Below are 24835 nucleotides of genomic sequence, written 5' to 3'. Positions count from 1 at the left end.
ACATAGAGCATACGTTCTAATACTCAGCGCACGTAGGAGCTCCCATCACTCTTGGCCTTTCGGCCTAGAGTTCGACCGGACCTCTAACACCCCTCATCTTATTCCCACTCGTTTGTAACCCCACAGTAAACTTCGAGCACCTGGGCTCAGGAATAAAGTCATTGACCGACTGAAACTGGACGTAGGGCACGTTGCCTGAACCAGTATAAACCCTGTGTCATTAAGTGCTTGGCCACATCCGATCACAACATATGACAAAACTACAAATATTTACGTGTTTGTCACTTTTCACACCGACACCGGCCGCCCCTACAAATCGACGCATTTGTAGGGGCGCCTGCTGTGCTGGAGCCCGAACACGCCACTGTAGGGGCTGCTCCAATGCCAGCCGTCCCTAAAAAAACTCCGTTGCTACACAATGTTTTTCACGTAGTGGCATGAGCTCTCTATATAAATAGACATTTATTATGGGGGGAACAAAGCGAAGACTATACACATCAACATATGGACCACTCCATAGTGAATTACTTGCAAAAGAAAAAAAAACGAGAACTAGCAAAAGAAACAGACATGTTACGACGACCGCGTTTCCTCATAGGCCGGGAGCTGAGATCAACTGCATGCTAAAGCGCTGTTTAACTCTAACCTCGGCACTGGTAGATGGCCAGGCAGCCGTGGCTATAGGCCTGCCCACGAGCAGGGCACGGGCCGTAGCAGGCGGCCTTGCTCGCGGCGAGCGCCGCGTAGCCGATAGACTCGCCCCCATAGAGCGCCCTCCTCCGCGGGTATGCTGCCTCTTCCACGCTCTCCACGAAGCTGCTTGCGTCATCCTCGACGTGCCGCAGCGCGTGCAGAGACGACGGCATGGCGTGAGCACCAGCCGATAAGTCGGCGGCCGCGGCCGCGGCGGAGCTGGTGAGGAGCACCCCGGCGGCAAAGAAGGCGAAGACGAGCAAGCAGGATGAGTCGAGTTTGCCGCTCCACTATTGTGTAGTTGCAAGTGTTCTCCTAGCTAGTTCGGCAGTGCATATGCGGCAGGGAGTGTTGGGGGCGGTTTTGTATCGATGGGATCTGGAGGGTGTTAGGAATTTAGGCAATTTAATTATCAGTTTAATCCAGAAAAATAACATCAGCAGGTTTGTGACGATATATATGTGTATGCGTATATTTCTTATGAACACTACAGCTTGCAGAGATGACATACTGGTGAATACAGTAAAAACACAAAGTACAGAAAATCAGACTGTACAAAGTGGAGGGTCCCATGCCGAGGGCATCGGAGGCTCCATTCGCACTAGTCGACATAGTGCGTTGCTCGAAGTCGCGGCGAGCAGGAAGATGTTCGCAGTGCAGTCCCATGAACGGATCACCAGGAAGAAGACACCTTGACGTTCTGCAGGAAATCACCGGGAAAGAAGATGTACGTGGACGAGCAGTCGCAGATCGCTCCCCAAAAACCTAATTGCCGCTCACCCCGTGCAGGGGTTCTTAGGCGGACGAGGGTTCCGGAGGCACCTGCTCTCCCGCTACTCCGTGCACGCAGAGTTACGGGATGGGAAAGCCAGGAAGCTGCTGATCTGTGTTCTCTCGGGAGTGGTTTTCGGGAGAGGGGGTCTAGACTGACGGGACTTCGGATATATGGTTGCGACAGGGGAAGGAGACGAAGGCAGCGGAGAATCCCAGGAGACGAGAAGCGAAAGAGACGGTAACTGACGCAGTCAATTCGCCTCCACCATCAAGGAGCGAAACTCCCTTGATAATGTGGATTTAAGTGGCAAAAGACTGGCCACGCCCGCTCGCTCGCCGCCCGCCTGCCTCGCCACGGCCTCGGCCCACGCCCACAGCCATGGCCCGGCCCGGCCGGCGGCGGCGCCACGCGCGCTTGTGGCACGCCTTTATCCTTTTCTCATCTTCTCAATTTAGATGAATAATTTCCAACCATATAAGCTGAGTCAGCGTTCAGTCAAAATCCCGTATAGTATTAAGCCATACAACACTTAATGTTACGTACCATAGAGTTTTATTTGATTCATTAAATATTATATGGGCCAAGCCCATATTATATCCAACAATCCTCACCAAACTCTAGGGTTTGTAACAAAGTAGTCTCAGAACCATATTTCTTTTATATACCAGTGTTTCGATGGAGACTGTTTAGTTGAACATCCATCTAGAACAATAGTTTCACTCAGTCACAACTGAACAATGGACTAAGCCTTGAATTGACAGTTTTGTGTGAGGTGAATGTCACTAAAGTCCTTAGCTGATACTGGGCAGTAAAAGACATCCCCTCTATTTGAAGCATATAAGTCATACTTCAGTAGCCTTTCATGAGTATTTAGAGATCACCCAAATCTCATAGACTGTGACCAGCATGTCTGACTCATATAGGTGTATTCCTCAAAAGATATTCTATAGGACAACATCTTTGCTTTGACAAGCCACTTGGAACGCATTAAGGCAAAAGCCAGCCTGCCTTATAGAAAGGAAAGATATGCATCAGAAATGAGTCTTACTAAGGATCTTTCCTCATAATTTACTACTAGCTTGTTTCACCGTCCTACTTCACGGGATCTCCGATCACATAGAACAGGTTACCACTATAGTAAATTTCAAGTGGGTCTCAAACCCATCTCTCTCGATGCACTTTCTATCACATTGCATGATAGACCCTTAGTGAACTGATCTGCCAGATTGTTAGACTGTGTGAACATAGTCCAACACTATTACTCCTGAGTTTCTCAATTTTCTGATAGATTTTAGTCGTCTCTTAACATGCCTTGTGGACTTCATGTTATCCTTGGAACTGTTAACCTTTGTAATCACAGTCTGGTTATCGCAGTTCATAGAAATAGCTGGTATGGGTTTCTCAACAACCGGTAAATCCATAAGGAGATCACGAAGCCACTCAGCCTCAGATCCTAGCAGTGTCTAATGCTGTGAGTTCTGCTTCCATTGTAGACTTCGTTAAGATAGTCTGCTTGCAAGACTTTCAGGAAACAGCACCACCTCCAAGCGAAAACTACATATCCACTTGTGGCATAAAGCTCATCAGCATCAGAAATCCAGTTAGCATCACAATAGCCTTCCAGCACTTTCAGATGTCTGGTATAACAAATACCATAGCTCATGGTCCCTTTTAGGTAGCGCATCACTCTCTCAAGAGCACGCCAGTGATCATCTCCTAGGTTTTGACACAAATCAGGCTCAGCTTGCACACAGCAAATGAGATGTCAGGCCTTGTTGCACTAGCAAGATACATGAGCGAACCAATGATCTAGGAATATCTCAACTGATCCCTTGCTATTCTCCTGATTTTTCCTCAATAGCACGCTAGGGTCATAAGGTGTAGGAGCAGGTGCACAGTCACTGAACCCAAAGCGACATCAGCACCTTTTCCACATAGTGGGTTTGTAACAGAGTTACCCCACCATCACCTTCTCTTAGAAGCTTGATATTAAGAATAACATCAGCCTCTCCCAAATCTTTCATCTCAAAATTTTTAGATAGAAATTCCTTCACCTCCTCGATCACTTTGAGGCTGGATCCAAGAATTAGTATGTCATCAACATATAAGCACAAAATGACTCCTTCACCCCCACCATACCGATAGTACACACATTTGTCAGCTTCATTCACAACAAAGCCAGCAGATGTTAAAGTTCTGTCGAACTTCTCATGCCATTGCTTAGGAGCTTGTTTTAGGCCGTATAATGACTTTAATAATTTACACACCTTGCCTTCTTGACCATTTGCTACAAACCCATCAGGCTGATCCATATAGATCTCCTCCTCCAACTCTCCATTTAGGAAAGCTGTCTTAACGTCCATTTGATGAACGATAAGACCATAAGAGGCTGTCAGGGAAAGCAAAACTCGAATTGTGGTCAATCGGGCAACCGGTGAATAAGTATCAAAGAAATCCTCACCTTCCTTTTGAGTATAACCCTTAGCCACAAGCCTTGCCTTGTACCTCTCAATAGTACCATCAGGCCTAAGCTTTTTCTTGAACACCCACTTGCAACCTATAGGCTTGCACCCATAGGGACGATCAACTATTTCCCAAGTTCCATTAGACATAACAGAATCCATCTCACTCCGTACTGCTTCCTTCCATAAGTCAGCATCAGGAGAGGAATATGCCTCTTCAATGGTCGTTGGTGTGTCATCCACAAGGTACACAATATAGTCATCACCAAAAGACTTTGCAGTCCTCTGTCTCTTGCTTTTTCTGGTGACTATAGTGTCATCCCTCCTCAGGATTTTGCACATAGGGTTCCTCAATTTGTTCTATCAGAATAAAATTTTCATGCTCATGGGGAATTATAAATTCATGACTAGTTGTGCTAGGTGCATTTTTCATGGGAAACTCATTCTAAAAAAATGTAGCGTCTCTAGATTCCATGATTGTATCAACAACCATCTCAGGAACACTAGAGTTTATAATTAAAAATCTATAACCCACGCTATGAATAGCATAACCAAGAAAGACACCATCAACAGTCTTTGGTCCAAGCTTTTGCTTTTTGTTTATTGGCACATTCACATTTGCCAAACAACCCCAAGTTCGCAGGTAAGAGAGATTTAATCTCTTCTTCTCCCATTCCTCGAATGGTGTGATTTCTTTGTTCTTTGTGGGCACTCTATTCAGGACATGACACGCTGTCAATATAGCCTCACCCCACCATTCCTTAGATAGTCCCTGCAGTCTCCAATATGGCATTAACCAAATCAGTTAGAGTGTGGTTCTTTCTCTCTGCAATCCCATTGGACTGTGGTGAGTATGGTGGCGTCCTCATGAATAATTCCATGCACCGCGCAAAACTCAGAAAATTCATTTGAGAAATATTCTCCCCCGCGATCGGACCTGCAAACGCTTTATTTTCTTCTCAAGTTGATTTTCTACCTCAGCTTTATAGACCTTAAAATAATGCAACGCTTCATCTTTTGTTTTTAATAAATACACGTAGCAAAATCTAGTACAATCATCTATAAATATCATGAAGTATCGTCTACCGCCTTGAGTCAATTCGCCATTCATTTCGCATAAATCAGAATGAACTGAGTTCTAATGGTGCCAAGTTTCTCGCCTCAGCAGCCTTGTGAGGCTTGCGCGGTTGCTTCGATTGCACACACACCTTGACACTTAGAATCTTTGACTAAGTTAAATTTCGGGATTAAATTCAGATTTGCAAGCCGCGTGAGACAGCCAAAATTAATGTGACAAAGTCGTGAATGTCATATATTTGACTCATCCGAAACATTAACATTGTTCACTACTTTATTACACGCATCATCAAGCAAAGATAAGCGGAACAAGCCTCCGCAATCATAACCTTTTCCAACAAATATTCCATGTCTCGATACAACACACTTATTGGACTCAAGCACAATTTTAATGTCATCGCGACACATCTGAGAAGCGCTAACAAGGTTCTTTTTGACTAGAGGGGACATGCTACGCGTTCTTTAACAGCACTGTCTTTCCCGAAGTAAACTTCAGAACGACCGTACCAGCACCAAGAACACGCGCATGCGAACCGTTTCCCATCAGCAAGGCTCCACTCCTGCCGGTCTGATAGAAAATAAACAAAGAAACATCAGCACACACATGAATATTAGCACCGCTGTTCATGCCACCACTCAGGTGAAAGACAAACTGAAAGAACAAAGGGTAAAGGATTACCATACCCAGATGTTCCTCCTCCAGTTTCGCTAATGACCATGTTTGCTGATTTCTTTTCTTGCTTATATTTACGATCTGGGCACGCACTTGCCCAATGCTCATCACTCCCGCAAACAAAGCAACCTCCATCTTTCTTATTGTTTTTCTTCTTAAACTATGTAGTCTGCTTAGGCTTTGCATTGTTGTTCTCTTGCATGTTCTTCTTCTTTTTATTACGAGATGCAAATGAGTTTTTCTTCTGCACCATATTGGCAGCGGAAGACTCAACTCATTTTCCACAGGTTGTCTTTTGCTCTCGCCCTCTCCTCAACATCAAGAGATCCAATAAGCTCAGCCACACTAAACTCTTGTCTCTTGTATTTTAGAGAAGTAGCAAAATCCCTCCAAGAAGGTGGCAGCTTAGCGATTATACCGCCGGCCACAAACTTGTCGGGCAACAGACATGGGAAATGTTCTAGTTCCTTCGCTAGCGCCTTGTATCTCATGAGCCTGTTCGACCACAGAACGGTTTTCAACCATTTTATAGTCATACAGCTGCTCCATAAGGTACAAGCTCACTGCTAGCATCAGAAACCCCAAACTTTGCCTCAAGAGCATCCCATAACTCTTTGCCTGATGTGCAAGATATGTAGTTCTTCTCATACTTGGGATGAAGTGCACTAATCACAGCGCCTTCGAAACAGGTTATCGGCAGCCAAGAACTTTCGCTCCTCCTCAGGAGTAAACTGTTCAGGCTTCCCCTGTGCGGCGTGATAGCAGTTCATCGCAGTCAACCACAATACCATCTTGGCACGCCATATCATGAAATTCTTGACATCAAAATTATTTGGCTTCAAAGCAGCAGCAAAACCACTGACAGAAAATTGCCTAACATTAGGTTTTTGGAATTGTTAGGAATTTAGGCAATTTAATTATCAGTTTAATCCAGAAAAATAACATCAGTAGGTTTGTGATGACATATATGTGCATGTGTATATTTCTTATGAACACTATAGCTTGCAGAGATGACATACTGGTGAATACAGTAAAAACACAAAGTACAGAAATCAGACTGTACCCAGCGGAGGGTCCCATGCCGAGGGCATCGGAGGCTCCATTCGCACTAGTCGACATAGTGCGTTGCTCGAAGTCACGGCAGGAAGATGTTTGCAGTGCAGTCCCATGAACGGATCACCAGGAAGAAGACGCCTTGACGTTCCGCAGGCAATCACCAGGAAGAAGATGTACGTGGACAAGCAGTCGCGGATCGCTCCCCAAAAACCTAATCGCCGCTCACCCCGTGCAGGGATCTCAGGCGGACGAGGGTTCCGGAGGCACCTGCTCTCCCGCTACTCCGTGCGCGCAGAGTTACGGGGCGGGAAAGCCAGGAAGCTGCTGATCTGTGGTTCTCTCGGGAGTGGTTTTCGGGAGAGGGGTTCTGGACTGACGGGACTTCGGATATATGACTGCGACAGGGGGAAGGAGACGAAGGCGGACGGGAAAGCCAGGAAGCTGCTGATCTGTGGTTCTCTCGGGAGTGGTTTTCGGGAGAGGGGGTCTGGACTGACGGGACTTCGGATATATGACTGTGACAGGGGAAGGAGACAAAGGCAGCGGAGAATCCCAGGAAACGGGAAGCGGAAGAGACGGTAACTGATGCAGTCAATTCGCCCCCACCATCAAGGAGCGAAACTCCCGTGATAATGTGGATTTAAGTGGCAAAAGACTGGCCACGCTCGCCCGCTCGCCGGCCTCGCCACGGCCCGGCAGACGGCGGCGGTGGCGCGCACGCGTGTGACACGCCTTTATCATTTTCTCAGCTTCTCAATTTAGATGAATAATCTCCAACCATATAAGCTGAGTCAGCGTTCAGTCAAAATCTCGTATGGTATTAAGCCATACAACACTTAATGTTACGTACCATAGAATTTTATTTAATTTATTAAATATTATATGTGCCAAGCCCATATTATATGAACAGAGGGTGCGGTGGTTGCTGTGGAGTGCGACAGCAACAGCACGCCTAACGATACACGTGAAGCTAGGCGACGGGCTTGTTGTGCCTTGCTCTTGAATGATCAAAGAAGCACCTTTTCATCAGGAACATTGGATCAAGTTGTGGAGCCTAGCTAGTAGTGTGCTCAGCTCTACCTGTGTCATGCGTGTAACTAATAAAGTTCTGTCATCTGTGCCGTCTTGGTTAGGCATCCATGGCGGTTGTTGTTTGCCAATCCATAACTCAATTAGGGTAGGAGGGCACCGCAATGGTTGTTCGTTAATCCATAACTCAGCTTTTCTGATAGATGATCCGTGTCTCAGAGATGACTTCTGATTGTCCAAGCATAATTCAAGGACTGTCGTCCATATGATTTCATATAGCTAGGCTAATTTTCTCTTGAAATGCTCTTGATTTATGTTTTAAACCATTAGCAAACTTATCTGTATGTTGCAAAGAAACCTAATACATATTAAAATCAGACTCCACTACTGGAATGCCTCTATAGAGGCGGCTCGCTCCTCTTGTGCCTTACAGAGGTGGCTGTCCAACCGCCTCTAGAAATGAGATTTGTAGAGACGACTGGCTACTCTTGTGCCTTACAGAGGTGGCTGTCCAACCATCTCTAGAAATGGGATTTGTGGAGGCGACTGGGAGTCAGGGCGGCCTTCACAAATGAATTTTCAGAGGCGGGTGGGATCTAGAGGCGCCTTTACAGATGTTTACCGCCAAAATTCAAACTATGTTTGTGACTACAGTGCACACACATATTTTTATATTTTATACAAAACAAAAAAATATATCATTGTAAATATGTCGTCAAACTTAATATACATATACACACACATGTTCAAATGTTGGAGTTGGGGTTGACAATCGCGAACCACCTTTTGCCGACCCTTCTTCCTCTTATTCTCGGTGCAGGAACGACCATGGGGGTTCATCACCGGCATAAAGGTCATTATTTTTATGCCGACTGACGCCACATCTAGGGCATTTATCTAATGACTTGAACTAATCGCCATGTTAAAGGACGCAATGGTTTTGGCTCCGGCGAAGTTAATGTTACGCTAGCCTATAAAAATGTAAGCTACCTACCATAATTCTAGTATCTATAGTCTCTAACCATACAATGGCTATGTCACTACACTAAGTTAGTGAGCTCTCAAAGACTAACTAAAGAGCCTCACTAACCACTAGACCCGACACAAGCTAGCCCTCAAAACTAATTAAGCTTAGCTACACTAAGAATGTAATACAAGAGGGATACGTCTAGTGACATTCAGTTGTTTTGGTTCGTCCTATCAACTGAATTTTTTTCTTACACTAATAGAGTCATCTAGCTATATTTACACTGTCTTAATACTATATTTATAATAATTTTTTTAGTGTAATTTATTGGATAGAGTGATGTAAGTTGGGAATAACACAAATATATACCAAATTTTTCAAAAAAAATTACAAATTATTTCTATGGATTCTAGACATCAGAGAAATATATGTCAAATTGTTCACAAATTTTTTTAAAAATACAAAATCCTCACAAAATTTCGAAATGTCATGCCACGCTGCCGCCACCGACATCGAGGAAGGCGTAGCATCTGGCCTCGGCTGGTACTCCGAGACATGGTACTGCCACATGTGTTGTTGCTGCTGCTGCGTCGGCATGAGTTGCTACAGCTGCTTCTTCATCATTGGCGACGAGGTCACGGCGGGGAGGACGGCGCGCGGGCTGTACCCTAGCATCTGCAAGCAGTAAGTCCACCTAGAGATGAGAAATAGAATCGATCAGATCCAACGCTCAAAGGGCTGGGGCGGTGTGATGCTGCAGGCATCCGACAGATCGAGCGGCAGCTCTGGGGCCGGAGTCAAGATCCAACGCTGGAAAATTTGGTTGACAGTGACAAGTAAATCATGTGGTTGACGTATAGCGTTTCCATACAAGAGAGGTGGTGATATTTATACTGATGCGTGGAGGAATGTGCTAATCACAAGATGGAGCCAATCAATCAATCACAAGATAACCAATGAAGTCCTCGGACAAGATGACACAAGATTTTTTACCGAGGTTCACTTGCTTGCCAGCAAGCTAGTACTCGTTATGGCGATTCACTCACTTGAAGGTTCACGCGCTAATTAGCATCACACGCCAAACCCGCAACCGGGTGCCACACAACCAACACAAGATGAGGATCACACAAGCCATGAGCAATCCACTAGAGTACCTTTAGGCTCTCCATCGAGGAAAGGTCAAGAACCCCTCACAGTTACCACGATCGGAGCCAGAGACAATCACCAACCTCCGCTCGACGATCCACACTGCTCCAAGCCGTCTAGGTGGCGACAACCACCAAGAGTAACAAGCGAATCCCGCAGAGAAACATAAACACCAAGTGCCTCTAAATGCAATCACTCAAGCAATGCACTTGGATTCACTCCCAATCTCACAAAGATGATGAATCAATGATGGGGATGAGTGGAAGGACTTTGGCTAAGCTCACAAGGTTGCTATGTCAATGCAAACGACCAAGAGAGTGAGCTTGAGCTGGCCATGGGGCTTAAATAGAGAGCCCCCATGAATAGAGCCATTGGGCTCACAGAGAAGCCCACTGCGCATCGATTGGACGTGCTGGTCAGGGCGACCGGACGCACCCAAGCCAGCGTCCAGTCAATGGATGTGCACCACACGTCCTTGCCTTGAACTGTGCCCATCGATCACCAACGGCTAGTTAGTCTCGCACCACGCGTTAAGTCATGACCGGACGTGCTCTGGTGCCAAGTCGGCCCACACGCTGCGCGCCACTGCCACGCCTTGACTAGACACGCTGCTTCCTGTGAGATCCTGGTGTCAGGTCACTTCTAGTAAGCATCTAGAGGCGAAAATTCATGACCGAACGCGTTAGAAGCACCATGACCTGGACCCAGGCTAGCGTCAATGTCAGTCCTTCTCCTTCTACGCGCCAATTCGAGCGACTGACAGCAGTACGTCATCCCCTGACTAGACACAGGCCCTGCACGTCCGGTCACTTTCACTAGTGCTATGTCCTGGTCACAAGACTGAGGGTAGCCCTTACTGCAACACTGACCGGACGCAGGGAGGCTGAGTCCGGTCACCCCAGGACAAGCTCCTCCACTTCACCACCTTCTCCAACCTTGCTCAAAAGTGACAACCACCAAGTGTTTCACCTTCTGCACTGTGTGTTAGCATAGTTTCATAAACATATTCAAGGGTGTTAGCACTCCACCAGATCTAAATGCATATGCGATGAGTTAGAGCATCTAGTGGCACTTTGATAACCGCATTTCACGACGAGTTTCACCTCGCTTAATAGTACGGCTATCGATCCTAAATGTGATCACACTCGCTAAGTATCTCGATCACTAAACCAAAAAGCTCCTATCAAGTTTCACCTTTGCCTTGAGCTTTTTGTTTTTCTCTTTCTTCTTTTCCAAGCCGAGCACTTGATCACCATGGCCATCACCACCATCAACATGATCTTCATTTGGTCCACCACTTGGAATTGTGCTACCTATCTCATGATCACTTAGATAAACTAGGTTAACACTTAGGGTTTCATCAATTTAATAAAACCAAACTAGACATTTCAATCGCCTCTTTTTTGGTAATTGATGACAACCCTTACACAAAGATGTGAATTAAAATTCATTTGAATCCATGTTGCTTGCCCAAGCATATTTACCATGTGTAAAAGGATATGGACAAGTTTTATGAACCCCAATTGGTAGCAATTGCTGCCCCTACATATGTGCTAAGAGTTTAGATTGAAGCTTGCATATATGCATGGATTTGAGTTGTGGGAGAGTAATGTCTACCAAATGATGCTAAGGTATAAGAGATGGACCTTTGAAGTGTGATACCAATCGGAGTGCACCAATATACTATCCTTAGCACAATTAGTAACTAGACATACACAAAAACTAGAATACCCCGTGAGATCAACATTAGAAGCAAGGGTCTAGTTTTCACAAAATAAGCACAAGTCTAGTTACTCAACCTATGCATGCTAGTTTTTTATTTCATCATTCAAACCTACAACTAGCATACACCACACATGCATGGAACTTTAATTTAAAACTTGTGCCATACAAGCAAACATATGAAATACACATTCAAATGCATCAATCAAGTTTATGAGCTTGCTCCCCCTACTTGTGTGCTAAAAATTTTAATTGATCCCTTTCCTTTGTCATATTTCTCCCCCTATGTCAAAGTTCTCCCCTTTTGTCATTTAACCTTATCTTTTTGCAATTTCTCACCCTTTGTCATCAATAACCACAAAGGTTCAATTTTAGATAGGCTAAGATTATCAATGTCAATCAATGGGGTGAGGATCATTTTTCCAAATTTGGTTCAATCTAGAACACTTGCCAAAGATATTTAACTAGGTTTGATCCAAGGACAAGCTTCTTCACACCTCATTTCAAGGGTTATCTTGTACCATGTTGAGTTAAACACTTATAGCTCATTTTCTAGATTAAACACTAGGTTCAAAAGCCCGCAAACATGTCATATGCTATCACTAGATCAAGTCAAGCATAGAAGCAATAGTGGTACCATAAAAGCATCAAATTCATTTGATTTTCATGAATGAGCCTATAAGACATGAGGAATGACTAAATGCACTAAACAAGTCCTTAGCAAAGGATGTATGCATGCCAATCAACTTTTATTGGATTGCTCGAAGGAGAGGCATGTCATATCAGTGTGTGTGGGGGGGTGCATCAACACATATTTGAGAAATCCAATATGTTCAACTCATTCCTTAGCTTGCAAAACCTTTTCTCATCTAATGGCTTGGTGAATATGTCGGCAAGTTGATCTTTGATGCCTACACTCTCAATTGTAATGTCCCCTTTTTGTTGATGATGTCTTATGAAGTGGTGGCGGACATCAATGTGCTTTGTTCTTGCATGTTGAACCAAATTGTTGTTGAGCTTGATGGCACTCTCATTGTCACATAGCAATGGCACTTTCTTGAACTTGATTCCAAAGTCATTCAAGGTGGTCTTCATCCAAAGTATTTGTGCACAACAACTACTGGTGGATATGTATTTGGCTTTGGCGGTTGATAATACAACACTATTTTACTTCTTTGATGACCATGAAACAAGTGATCTTCCTAACAATTGACAAGTGCCCGAGGTGCTCTTCCTTTCAACCTTGCATCCCGCATAGTCGGAGTCTGAATATCCAACAAGCTCAAACTTTGCTCCTTTGGGATACCACAAACCAATATTTTGTGTATGCTTCAAGTACCTCAATATTCTCTTTGTTGCCTTCAAATGACTTTCTCTTGGTGAGACTTGAAATCTTGCACACATGCACACAATAAACATGACATCCGGCCTTGATGCAGTCACATAGAGTAGGCTTTCAATCATAGACCGATACAACTTTTGATCCCCCATGTTGCCACTTTCATCACTATCCAAATTGCCATTTGTTCCCATTGGTGTACTAATGGCTTTGCTCTCATTCATGCTAAACTTCTTGAGCATGTCTTTGATGTACTTGCCTTGACTTACAAATGTACCATTCTTTAATTGCTTGATTTGAAGACCAAGGAAGTAACTCAACTCTCTAATCATGGACATTTCAAACTCATTGGCCATCATCTTCCCAAACTCTTCACAAAAGTCTTGATTAGTTGATTCAAAGATAATGTCATCAACATAGATTTGCAACATAAACAAGTCCTTGCCAATCTTCTTGGTGAAAAGAGTGGTGTCAACCTTGCCCATCATGAACCCTTTAGAGAGTAGGAAATCCCTCAACCTCTCATAGGTGCTTGCTTCAAGCCATACAATGTCCTTCTTCAACTTGTACACATGGTCGGGCTTCTTGTCACCTTCAAAACCGAGAGATTGCTCAACATATATTTCTTCATTGACGTAGCCATTGAGAAATGCACTCTTGACATCCATTTGATAGAGCTTGATGTTGTGGGCACAAGCATAGGCTAGTAAGATTCTAATTGCTTCCTAATCTAGCAACCGGGGCATATGTTTCTCCAAAGTCAAGACCTTCTACTTGAATATAACCTTATGCTACCAATCTTGCTTTATTTCTTACTACTATCCCATCTTGATCTTGCTTGATCTTGGTTCCAATCACATTATGGTTCTTTGGTCTCTCAACTAGTTCTCATACTTGATTTCTTGTAAAGTTGTTCAATTCTTCATGCATTGCATTCACCCAATCAACATCCTTCAATGCTTCATCTATCTTCTTTGGTTCAATGGATCTTGATCTAGTTTGCACACCTTTAGAAATATCTCCAATTATAGTATCCAATTGATGATCTCTTGCAATATTGGTTGGTTGGAGTATTATAACTTGATTGCTTGCACTTGCTTGATCATTAGGTTGAGATGATGAACTTGCCACTTGATCTTGCACATTGTCATGAGAGCCACTTGTACTTGCTTGATTTGTATCAACTTGCACATTTGAGATCACTTGCACTTGATCATCTTCCTCATCAATCACTTGCCTAGGCCTTAATTCACCAACATACATGTTTCATGCCATTTAAAAGTTGAATGCCTCTAACATCCTCCAAATTTTCATTCTCATCTTGGGAACCCTTGGTTTCATCAAATTCAACATTATGAACTTCCTCAAAGAGTACCACTTGCCAAATTCCACATTCTATATGCTTTGCTTGTAGTGGAGTATCCAAGTAAGAATCCTTCATCACACTTCTTCTCAAACTTGCCCAATCTAGTGCCTTTCTTCAAGATATAGCATTTGCAACCAAAGACCTGAAAATATGCAATGTTAGGCTTTCTACCATTCAAGAGCTCATAAGGTGTCTTCTCTTTCAATAGGTGACAATACAAGCGGTTGCTACAGTAGCAAGCCATGTTGATAGCTTCAGCCCAAAAGGATTGACTCACATTGTACTCACTAAGCATAGACCTTGCCATATCAATGAGTGTTCTATTCTTCCTCTCAACAAGGCCATTTGATTGTGGAGTGTACTTGGCCGAGAATTGATGTCTAATTTCAAATTCATCATACAACTCATCAATTCTTGTATTCTTGAACTCACTTCCATTGTCACTTCTAACTCTCTTGATGGTTATTTCAAACTCGTTGTGTATGCCTTTGACAAATGATTTGAATGTTGCAAACACATCACTCTTGTCCACTAGAAAGAATGCCCAAGTGTATCTAGTGTAATCATCCACTATCACAAAGCCATATTTGTTTCCACCGATGCTAGTGTATTGTGTTGGCCCAAACAAATCTATGTGCAATAACTCAAATGCTTTACTAGTGCTCATTATGCTCTTCTTAGGATGGGTGTTTCCAACTTGTTTGCTGGCTTGACAAGAACTACAAAACTTATCCTTCTCAAACACAATATCTTTTAAGCCTCTAACCAAGTCATGCTTAACCAATCTATTTAATTGTTTCATTCCAACATGATCAAACCTTCTATGCCATAACCAACCCATACTAGACTTAGTGAACAAGCATGTTGACAATTGAGCTTCACTAGCTTTGAAATGAACCAAGTATAGATTCTCATATCTAAAGCCTTTGAAGATCAAATTAGAGCCATCTACACTTACGATTTCTACATCATCTACTTCAAATAAGCACTTAAATCCAAGATCACACAATTGAGCCACGAATAGCAAATTAAAGTTCAAGCTCTCTACTAGCAACACATTGGATATGCTTATGTCATTGGATATTATAATCTTACCAAGCCCTTTGACCTTACCTTTGCTATTGTTACCAAATGTGATACTATCATAGCCATTACTATCATTGGTGTTGATTAAGTTGAATATTCTTGCATCACTGGTCATGTGTTGAGTGCACCCACTATCAAGAACCCAATGCCTTCCTCTGGCTTTATAATTGACCTACAAAAGAAGATCAATTCTTTTGAGGTACCCAAACTTGCTTGGGCCCTTAAGGTTAGTTACCAAGCTCTTTGGTACCCAAATGGCTTTCTTCTTTGAGCCCATCCATGGTGCACCAATGAACTTAGACTTCACACCATTTGTACCCTTAGTAAGCTCATAGAAAGAATCAAGCTTAATTGAGGATACATTAGCATTCTTGTTCTTGTTCTTGTAGTCATGCTCTTTTATGACCAACTTGCTTGCAACTAGTGCAAAACCGACCATTGTTCTTCATAAAACTAGTCTTGTGAGGAGCAAAGGCTGTCTTGCCTTTCTTGGAGGTATAGCCCATTCCCTCTTTGTAGAGAGAAGCTCTTTGGCTACCCAAGCACATAAGCAAGCGGTCCTTACCACCATAGGTTTTTGCCTAAGGCGCGAGTGAGCTCATTGACCTCCTTCTTGAGGGTCTCATTCTCAACCATTAGTGAGGCATCACAAGTGAAACCATCACTACTAGATGAGGTAGGAGTGGAAGTGCTACAAGAAGGGTTAGTGTGAGCAACAATGATAGGCTTATAGAATGATTCATCAATTATATCATAAGTTAAGCCTATATCACATGTTTCAACATGCTCTTTCACATTTTGCTCATCAAGTAGAGAGGAATGAGCTTTCTCAAGCTTCTTGTGAGCCTTGCCAAGCTTCTCATGGGCTTCCTCTAGCCTCTCATGAGATGCATTGAGCTCATCAAAGGCTTGCTTAAGGGCTTTTAGTTCCTTATGCAAGTCTTTGCATTCCCTTCTTTTAATGTCAAAGTGTTCCTTAGCATCATCTAACATGTCAAGTAGTTCATCTTTAGTTGGTTCATCATCATCACTTTCACTTTCATTTTCATTATCATGTTCCTCATCATATCCATCATCACAAGTTTGTACCTTAGTGGCCTTAGCCATGAAGCATGATGGAGTGTCGAAGAGAGAAGGCTTCTCATTTATAGCAATGCTTGCTAGAGCCTTCTTCTTGGTGGTCTTGTCATCATCACTATCATCACCATCACTTGAGGAAGCATCACTATCCTAAGATGACCACATATGAACCACCCTTCAGTCTTCTTTTTGAAGGTCATCTTGTCCTTCTTCTCTTTCTTTTCCTTCTTGTCCTTCTTCTTGCTCTTCTTGTCATCATCATCATTGTCGCTATTGTATGGGTATTGAGCAACAAGATGATCCTTACTTGCCACACTTGAAGCACCTCCTTGACTCTTCCTTGTTCTTGGATGAAGACTTCTTTCATCTAGCACAGGTAGCCTTTCTTCACCATGAACTTGCCAAATCTTTTCATAAAGAGAGCCACCTTCTCATCATCCATCATATCAAACCTCAAGTCTTCATCTTCACTTGATGATTCTTGCTTTGCCTTGCCCTTGGATGATGTGGCCTTGAATGCCACACTCTTCTTCTTGTCATCCTTCTTCTCATCTCTCTTCTCCTTCTTTTCTTCCTTCTCATCATCATCTCTATAGATGTCATCGGTTATCACATCTCCCAACACTTGGTTTGGTGTCATTGTGTCCAAATCACTCCTCACTAGAATAGTGACCAATGTGCCAAATCTCTAAGGTAAGCATCTCAAGAACTTGTGGGAGAAGTCCTTGTACCTTCACTTTTTCTTCAAGTGCTTTGAGATCATTGACAAGCACTTGAAGCCTATGAAACACTTCCGGCACACTCTCATCCTCATTCATCTTAAAGCTTGCAAACGTTCTCATTGAGAATTGTATGTCTTTGCACCGTTCATGGCTTGAGTGCCCTCAAATTACTCCTCCAACTTCTTCTATGCCTCATGAGCCCTCTCAATGTTCTTGATTTGCTCAAATGTTCTATCATCCAATGCATCATGAATGGCACTAAGAGCAATGTCTTTGTTTTGGAGTAGCACCTCTTTGGCAGCGGTGGGAGCCTCCTCATTGGCAATCTCAGTCTCCACCACCTTCCAAACCTTTCTATTGATTGACTTGATGCATGTTGTCATCTTCCCTTCCAATAAGGATAATTGGAGGCCATCAAATTGGGGTGACTTCTTGGTGTTGTTCATTTGAGCCATTTTAACACCTAAGGTTGTTAAGCCTCAAATCATGGTGACCATGGCTCTGATACCACTTGAAAGATCCTAATGGCTAGAGGGGGGTGAATAGCCTATAAAAATTTCTATAACAACACTTAACAAACCAGATTAGATAGAAATGAGGTGAAGCGAATGGTGCGTAAGCCTACTAAAAATGCAAGCCACCTACCACAATTCTAGTATCTATAGTCTCTAACCATACAATGGCTATGTCACTACACTAAGTTAGTGAGCTCTCAAAGACTAACTAAAGAGCCTCACTAACCACTAGACCCGACACAAGCTAGCTCTCAAAACTAATTAGTCTAAAGAGCTTAGCTACACTAAGAATGTAATACAATAGAGGTGGTGATGTTTATACCAACGTGTCGAGGAGTGTGCCAATCACAAGATGGAGCCAATCAATTAATCACAAGATAGCCAATGAAATCCACTAGACAAGATGACACAAGATTTTTTACCGAGGTTCACTTGCTTGTCGGCAAGCTAGTACTCGTTGTGGCGATTTACTCACTTGAAGGTTCACGCGCTAATTGGCATCACACGCCAAACCCACAAGTCAGGGTGCCACACAAGCAACACAAGATGAGGATCACACAAGCCACGAGCAATCTACTAGCGTACCTTTAGGCTCTCTGCCGGGGAAAGGTCAAGAACACCCCACAATCACCACGGTCGGAGCTGGAGACAATAACCAACCTCCGCTCGACGATCCACACTACTCCAAGCCATCTATGTGGTGGCAACCACCAAGAGTCACAAGCGAATCCCACAGGGAAACATGAACACCAAGTGCCTCTAAATACAATCACTCAAGTAATGCACTTGGATTCACTCCCAATCTCACATAGATGATGAATCAATAATGGAGATGAGTGGGAGGACTTTGGCTAAGCTCACAAGGTTGCTATGTCAATACAAATGGCCAAGAAAGTGAGCTTGAGCTGGCCATGGGGCTTAAATAGAGAGCCCCCACAAATAGAGCCATTGGGCTCACAGAGCAGCCCACTGCACATCGATCAGACATGCTGGTTAGGGCGACTGGACGCACCCAAGCCAACGTCTGGTCAATGGATGTGCGCCACATGTCCCTGCCTTGAACTATGCCCGTCGATCACCAATGGCTAGTTAGTGTCGCGCCATGTGTTAAGTCATGACCGGACATGCTGTCCCAAGGACCGGACATGCTGGTGCCAAGTCAGCCCATGTGCATGAGCCACTGCCATGCCTTGACCAGACGCGCTGCTTCCCATGAGATCCTAGTGTCGGTCACTTACAGTAAGCATCTAGAGGCAAAAAATCATGACTGGACGCGTCAGAAGCACCATGACCGGACCCAGGCTAGCGTTCGGTCAGTTCTTCTCCTTCTGCGCGCCAATCTGAGCGACTGACGTTAGCTTACGTCATCCCCTAACCGGACGTAGGTCCTACGCATCCGATCACTTTCACTGTGCTACGTCCAGTCACAAGACCGAGGGCAGCCCTTACTACAAAACTGACCGGACGTAGGGAGGCTGAGTCCAATCACTCCTGAGGCAGCGTCCGGTCACCCCGAGACAGCTCCTCCATTTCACCAACTTCTCCACCCTTGCTCAAATGTGCCAACCACCAAGTGTTTCACCTTGTGCATGTGTGTTAGCATATTTTCACAAACATTTTCAAGGGTGTTAGCACTTCACTAGATCTAAATGCATATATGATGAGTTAGAGCATCTAGTGGCACTTTGATAACCAGCATTTCATGACGAGTTTCACCCCCTCTTAATAGTACAAGCTATCGATCCTAAATGTGATCACACTCGCTAAGTGTCTCGATCACTAAACCAAAAAGCTCCTATCAAGTTTTACCTTTGACTTGAGCTTTTGTTATTCTCTTTCTTCTTTTCTAAGCCGAGCACTTGATCAGCATGGCCATCACCACCATCAACATGATCTTCATTTGCTCCACCACTTGGAATAGTGCTACCTATCTCATGATCACTTAGATAAACTTAGGTTAGCACTTAGGGTTTCATCAATTTACCAAAACCAAACTAGAGCTTTCAATCGCCCCCTTTTTGGTAATTGATGACAACCCTTACACAAAGATGTGAATTGAAATTCATTTGAATCCATTGTTGCTTGCCCAAGCATATTTACCATGTGTAAAACTGATATGGACAAGTTTCATGAACCCCTAATTGGTAGCAATTGCTCCCACTACATATGTGCTAAGAGTTTGGATTGAAGCTTGCACATATGCATGGATTTGAGTTGTGGGAGAGTAATGTCTACCAAATGATGCTAAGGTATAAGAGATGGACCTTTGAGGCGTGATACCAATCGGAGTGCACCAATATACCATCCTTTGCACCATTAGTAACTAGACATACACAAAAACTAGAATACCACATGAGATCAACATTAGAAGCAATGGTCTAGTTTTCATAAAATAAGCACAAGTCTAGTTACTCAACCTTTGCATGCTAGTTTTCATTTCATCATTCAAATCTACAACTAGCATACACCACACATGCATGGAACTTTAATTTAAAACTTGTGCCATGCAAGCAAACATATGAAATGCACATTTAAATGCATCAATCAAGTTCATAATCATAGCCAACTTTTTTGAATTCATGTTAACCTGATATATGGAAGTCTACACAAAAGCTTGTAGCCATATTTTAACATATGTGGGGGTCGGTCGACCTGGATTTAGGTTGCCCGACCGGGCACTAACATGAATCTGCTCAAATTCTTGTGCACATGTTCTTCTATCTTGTCTTGTCTTAATCCAACATAGGAACATTGTAGATTGAGATGTTAAAATTGAATGGTCATGTTTTGCCTTTATATTCGCATCTCTAAAACAAATGCTTAAACATGAACCTATTCTTGTGCAACCTATTGTCATGTTGAGTTTAGATAAATTTTGTGACCTTATGAACTAGTGGCACTTCAAAGATTTGAACTATCTCCTTCATAAATACACTTTTTTGCCTTTTTGTGAAGAGATACATGGAGCTATAAAAAAAGTTGGACACATGAAGGTCCAAGTAAAAAAAACAAATAGAATATGGGCACATGAAGGTCCAAGTATATTAAAAGTATATTATATATATAAAATAAAACAAAATAGCTTCATGATCTCAAATGTTATCTTGTGGGGGTTAATCATAAGGAGATCCACTCACCACATTGTTTTGGTATGATGAATTGCACATATCACATATTATTCAATGTGAGTTTATTTGCCCCTTTTTTATTATATATCATTACTTCTAATGATTAGCTTGAGAAGTGTCACAACTTTCACTAGGAACTTTGTTTGACTTAATAATATACATGACATAGGTAAGTTTTTTCTTCACCTTTGATCTCCTTCTTTGGCATGATAAATGTTTAGGTGCTTTTGTTTCATTTCCAATCATGTTATATGCCTATGTTTGCTTTTTAATAAGAGGAATAAAGTTTTGGTTCGCTAGTACATTTGTACTAGTAGAACCATGTTGCTTTTCACCCTTTGTGTCTTTGAATAAGCACAGATGCGAAGGAACAGGTGTGGGGGTTGAGCAACCCAACCCCAACTTAAACTACTTCTCCGATGAAAAACATCGAGGCTATACACTGAAGCACTTTCACACATCAACATCAACTCACTGGACTTCATCTCAATATGAGACACTGGTTTGTATCTTGGTACCCCTCTCCTACATTTATCTCCCTGAAAATGAATGCATAAAAAGCCAATTTCTTCATGTTATTAAAACTTGATGAACTCTAAAACATGACCCCCAAGATTTGATCATGACTTATCTTGTGAGATTGGCTTGCATAATCTTTATTCCTTGTCTTTCACTTAATGCTTGTGCGAACCTTACTTATTTAGGATAACATTACCTAAGTTGTTGTGAAGTGTGATATAGTGATGACAAGACTAGTCCTTCTTTCTAATCAAGTGTTTTGGAGACTTTTGTTTTGAACAAAATCTAAAACCATGGCTTCATAACTCCTCTGTGGTATAAATGTCCTACTAGAGCCATAGGCAATATCTTGACAAACCCACACTTTCTTGCTGCTTAGATTTTGTTTTGAGTTTTGTCAAATTGTGTGACCCTAGTGAGTGAAGCACCATGCTTACATGATCAAGATCACATACACTCCACCCATATATGCTATACTCTTACACTGAGAGTAAGCAAAAACATGCATTTTCACCTTTCCACAAAATAAAGACTCCATGTATTCAAGATCTCTCTCCATTCTCCATAGAAGTCTAAAACATAGACATGGGCTATATGTTATGAAAAAAAGAGTTGGAAAAGATGATGAAAAAAATGTTGAGCAAAAAAAAGAGAGGATGAGCATCAAAGATAGCCCATGCTCTCAAGCTCTAGACTTGGAGAGAGAAACTTTAAGGAGTCCACCTTCCACTCATATCCACACACTTGCACTCTTGATCATGTTTGTATGTTATTTTCTCCATAGATCCATGCTTTGACTTTACAATATAAACATTCTAAGTATGCCTTTCAAGTTCTCGTACCCAAAACTCCACATAAGCGATAGTTGTAGGGCCTTGAGGCAATAGCAAAAGATCTTGGTGAGGACACATACACAAATACCACTGATTGATTTGAGAGAACCACATATGAGGAGTAATATGAGCTATGTTTTGTTTTGAAAAATTTTGTCAAAAATTCAATCTCACTTGTGGAGAAGTGATCTATGTCTTCAAGTCAGAACTATTCCAATTCTCAACCGCCTAAGGTGATGTTCTAGCCATTTCAAAACCCACAGGTATGAGTATGTGACTTGGAATATCTTTTATGCTTACATCATATCCTAAGAAAGTTGTGCATCAAATTCACCTGAATCTTTACTTAGTCATCTGTCTTTTTTGAATCCTTTACTCAGGACGAGCAAAGGTTCAGTGTCGGGGAGCTTGTTGATGGTACTTAACAGACCTTTTTATACCATCATCCATGCCTAATTTTGTCATATAAATGACATAAACCATAGTCATAGGGCTTATTTCTAACCACTTCCACGAGTTGTGATGACTATGTAAGTGTAGGAACAAGGTGGCCATATACATGTAAAAACACTTCATCAAATTCTCATTTTGACTAAACCATGTTGAAGAGCTCATCAAGATACATGAAGTCGAGTTTTGTTTCACCCAATTCAGAGTCCGGATGATAAAGTTATGCCTTCTAGAAGATTGCAAGATGAGCTAGGCAGAGTTTGGGCAGAGATGGACGTCGGGTGACCCCCTAATGTGTCGGGCGACCTGGATTTGTGTCCAATGGCCACCAAACTTGGTCCATAGCCTCTACACTCAATGGAGAACACAATGGAGGCCTTGTTCATGCTATTGGACCAAATGGAGGGCCGGGTGATGCCAACCCAAGATGGGGAACCCAAAACCAAGGTTCATCCACGTCACCGATCCATGCCACTAGCAAGAAACACACTCCAGAGGCATCCTAAATGTCGATTTAATGATGGTTCATCATCAAGGGTGGAGATGGTGTCCATGTGGCCTCTCCCATGGATCCATGGGCCTACAAACCGAAGAAGGAAACGAACTCCAAACCTGACCAAACTTTGTACCCAAGCAAATGTGGACCGTGGAGCACCAAACCTACTCAAGATTGACGACAGACATGCCAGGGGGCATCGGGCGACCGTACCCCCACATCGGCCGACATGTGGGACCTCCCAAACTGACTTAGGACCACTCCAACTGACTCTAGGGAGCTCTATCAGCCATAGATGCACCAAGTCGGTGCATCCAAGTGTCGACCGATGCCCAAGTAGGTCCATCGATGCCACCGACCTACCAACCGACCTCCTCAGCTCTCTACAAGTACCCCCCTCCAAGAACCGACCTTGGGAGGCTATAAATAGTGGTGTAGATCTCCATTTGTAATCATCTCATTCATATCTAGTAGAATAGTCACAAGGCGAAGCTATGTAGCTTCTCCACTTAGAAGTAGAAGATAGGGAGAGAGTGAGGAAAAGTTTGGGGAGGAGCCAGGGTTGTCGGCATCCTCTCCACTTGTGCCTCGGCGGATGAAGCTCTTCTTCGAGTGAAGTCCGACATCTTCTGTGTGGTAACTCTGTTCTTTTGCATTACTTAAGTGTTGTTTATATTTCTGTTGTTTACAAGTTTCACCGTTTGGTTAGAGTGCTCCGATCTTATTTCATCGAGGCCTTGATTGGAGTAGTGAGTCTATAGATTAAGCATGGTGCTTAGGCTATAGCTTGTCTATATTTACGGCTAGATCCCCGAATAGATTGTGGTTGGTGGCAGGTGGTGATAGCTCTGTCCATCCTCTGTATTCCACCACGTTGGTTCTAGTTATTAAATCGTAGGGCTCATTGTGCTTTGTGCCTAATCAACCCTTTGGGTGAGGTTAGGGCAGGTACGCCCCAAAGTAAACAATCATGATATAACCTTCCTTAGTCTTGCCTTAGTATCTTAGAAACAACAGAGATCATCTCTACCTGTTATCACCTATCCTTGTTCTATCATTGGACACTCTTGTTTCTTAACTAGTCAACTTCACATTCCCCGTGGAAATTCGATACCTTGGAATACTCCCGGGTGAAAGCTACATTGACATCCGTGCGCTTGCGGATTTATCTATTTGCCATATCTAGTGTCAACAACCATGACATGAAATTATTATCACAAACCAATTAATACATAATTTAACTTCATGAACCGGTCTTGTCATATGACCGTCACTATGTTGCATTGTCAAGGGGTGTGTTCTAAGAAGCGACTAGGATTCTAAACAAGCCAAACAAAAAAATTGAACCAACAAAAAAGAGCACCAAGAATATTCTGTATAAGGATGGCATCTTTTGGAATCATGAATTATGTTTGTTTTAGTATAATTTGACTATAGTTTTATCTTGGCTAAGGGCTAGTCAAGGCCAACAAATTCTATTTTGTTTTATTCATGTTGCAAGTTCCTCATTGTTTTCTAACATTTATATACTTCTCCGATTGTAACTAATTTAATATCAGATAATAGCATGCTACTGTAAAAAGGATTAATGGACATAGACCATTTTTAATTACAGTGGAAGAGCGGCCAAGTCACCGCTTGTGAAAATCATAAGCAGAGCATAAGGACAATGCCCACCTGATCTATGTAAATGTTACTATA

The 24835-nt window shown here is 42.8% G+C and overlaps 1 pseudogene; it reads right to left on the bottom strand.

Annotated features, from left to right (window-relative positions):
• Nucleotides 1–438: 438 nt before the first annotated feature.
• On the bottom strand, nucleotides 439–17111 carry LOC136503064 (uncharacterized; annotated as a pseudogene).
• Between the last annotated feature and the right edge of the window lie 7724 nt (nucleotides 17112–24835).

Source organism: Miscanthus floridulus, chromosome 14 (genome assembly GCF_019320115.1).
Source record: "Miscanthus floridulus cultivar M001 chromosome 14, ASM1932011v1, whole genome shotgun sequence".
Classification (NCBI taxonomy): Eukaryota; Viridiplantae; Streptophyta; class Magnoliopsida; order Poales; family Poaceae; genus Miscanthus; species Miscanthus floridulus.
Note: the sequence above shows the minus strand (reverse complement) of the source record. Positions and strands in the feature narration are given on the sequence as shown.